The 2,868-nt window shown below is 32.6% G+C and overlaps 1 protein-coding gene across 1 annotated transcript in view; it reads right to left on the minus strand.

Moving 5' to 3' along the window:
* Positions 1-2,299, minus strand: part of MTMR6 (myotubularin related protein 6) — a 32,612-nt gene extending 30,313 nt beyond the window's left edge. Inside the window, exon 1 of the mRNA XM_015564374.1 lies at positions 2,162-2,299. The gene's annotated coding sequence lies outside the window, so the exon portion shown is untranslated. The remainder of the gene's footprint in view (positions 1-2,161) is intronic.
* Positions 2,300-2,868: the final 569 nt, after the last annotated feature.

The raw sequence follows: 2,868 nt of genomic DNA on the forward strand, positions 1-2,868 counted from the left end.
TGGATACAGACAAAAGGGTGGTGAAGGTCTGGGGTGGGGTGGGAACTGGGTGAAGAATGGCAGTGGGCAGAAAAAAAGGAGACATCTATAATACTCTCAACAATAAAGACCTTTTTTTAAAAAGGGGGAACAAATAAATAAATGGGGGAAAAAGAAAAGCTTGAAAAAGAAGACCAATAAAAGCAGAAGTCCTATGGTAATTAAAAATTTATATAACAGAGATGGCACATATTACACATATGTGGCTCATACTTGTGGCACACTGACCTGTGCTGAGCATCTGACCCCTGGTGGTCAGTGCACGTCATAGCGACTGGTCAACCAGTTGTTCTGGTCGTTCAGTCTTAACAGTCGCTTAGGTTTTTATATATATATATAGATTATAATTCCAATTAAGACCCAAAATCATTTGCAGGAAAAGAATGATGATGGGACCTGGCTCTGCCACTAACTAGTTATATGATCTTAAAAAACTAATCATCTGTAAAATGACAACAAAATAAAAATTTAAAGTAAGGCTCCTCCTAGATCTGTTCATTTCTATGAACCTAGTATACAAAATAGACTTCATTCAGGAGATTATGGAAACATACTGATAAGAAAGCATTTCAAAGACAACAAAAGGAGAGAAGAGAACAACGTGCCTATCTTTTAGCTGCCCCCAAAACTACATTTCCAACATTTGAAAGAATAGCTCTATGAGAAACTTCTATTTGTACTCTAGGAGCTGAATAACATACAGAGAATATATTAAGGTAAGCGGACAAATAAAGGGTAGGCAGAATGGATGAGAATATGACTATAATTTTATAAGGCCCTGCTAGAGGAAACTCCTGGGCAAACACTGGATAGGCAAGAAATCCAGAGCCTCTAGGGAATACAACTTCTCCAAGATCAGCATCTCAGGTAAATATCTTAACTTACTTATTGCAATCATTTATCAATTGGTTAGCCTTCCTAGGGAAATCAAGAGAGTATAATCAAAGAGAGATATCAAGACTTATTAAAAGCTACAGTCAATAAAACAGTGTGTTCTTGGTACAGTGTAATCAATATTCCAAAAGAACAGAATAGAGAGCTCAAAAGCAGGTCCTCTCTTTATTTATGACAGAGTTGATACAACACCTCAATGGAATAAAACAATCAATAAATGGTGCCAGTTATGCATAAATAAAATAAAGATTAATCCCTATGTCATATCATCCACCAAAATATTTTTCAGATATATTAAAAAATTATACTGAGAATACAAAACATAAGCTTTTAGAAAATATAGGAGAATCTATATGACCTTAACATAGGGAAGGATTCCTTGTCACAAAACAGCATAAACCATAAAAGAAAAAATGAAAATTTATTACACTAAAATTTTAAAGTTTAAAAGTCATACAGGTACACACAAGACAAGCCATACACTGGGAGAAGTTATCTACAACAGATATACTGACAAAACATTAAAAACTGGAACTTTTGCAAAATAAATAACAGGACAAACAATCCAACAGAAAAAATAAAAGGAAATCTAAAGCCAAAATATCTGAAAGAGTAACTTCCATGAAATCAACAAATTAAAATCACAATTGCACATCCACCAGATAGGCAAAAATTTTAAATTTGACAACATCAATGTTGCTGAGGATAGTGAACAATGTATCACACTCTACTGAGAATATGATGAAACAACCATTTTGGAAAGCTGACATACTTAGTAAGGTTGAATATCCACTTCTCTAAGTAATTTTACTCTTAGGCAAATATTTCAGAGAAACTCTGGCACAGTGTATACATTACCCTATTGTTTGTACTAGCAATAAATAAATAAAAAACCCTAATTGCAATTTGTTATAAATATACTGTGGAATATGACATTTGATCTAGTAACATGTACCTATATTACTTAGATTTTTAATTAAAAGGAACAGGTAGGTCTTTTATAATTATTTATGTACATAATATGAGTCTTTCTGGTATCCTATAAAAAAAATTCCACATTCCATATTATATCAGTTTTACTAAAAGGGAGGGTAGAAGTGATTAGGTGACTGAAAAATTTTTGGTTGAGATTGGCAACTACTGATTAAAATTTTGTACACATTCAAAATAAAACACAGAAATAGACTAAGATCATCATTATAATTATGGTAATAGAGGTTCCTCTTACCCAGGTTTCTTTCTGCTGAGAGTCTATAAATAATAGATGTGTGGCCGTAAGATATAGTGTTCCTGTTAATGACTTGTTGTTGGTACTGAATCGGTCAAGTAATTTCACTTGCTCAACCTAAAAAAGAAAAAAATGTTACTTCTCATTTCAAAAGTAGTATAAATTCTTTTTCTGTCATCCCAGGATTTAAATGTACCATTTTCAAATTTTTTATTCCTTCTGTTAAAAAACATGAGTTTAGTTAATATTGAATGTTAAATTTCATATATCCTGGGAAATATATAAGCCACAAATAACATAGGTACTATTTACAGGTGTAAATATAACCAAGAGAGAAGAACCCTGTAAAAAAAGCATTAACACAGATATTATGGAAAACAGAAAGGAAGGGTGTGTTATAAATAAACAAAAACTTTTTTTCATAGCCAAGAGTCAATATATTTTACTTAAAGTTGGCAGGTAAAGTAATAAATACAATAAGGTTATTTTGTAGAGTTATGGAAATTACCCCAGAAAAAATAAATCAGGAAACAGTTAAATGGTTGCAAACTCCAACTTATTCTCCTCACCACTTCACCCAGGACATTGTTTTGTGTTCAACTCAGTGCTTTTACTCACACTGTTCTCCCTTCCTACAATAGTCTCTTCTGCTTAACTAAATATAAAGCATTCTTCAAAGCTCACTGATGCCCTGTCTCCTAACAGGA

The sequence above is a fragment of the Myotis davidii genome, unplaced genomic scaffold, assembly GCF_000327345.1.
Source record: "Myotis davidii unplaced genomic scaffold, ASM32734v1 scaffold1031, whole genome shotgun sequence".
Taxonomy (NCBI): Eukaryota; Metazoa; Chordata; class Mammalia; order Chiroptera; family Vespertilionidae; genus Myotis; species Myotis davidii.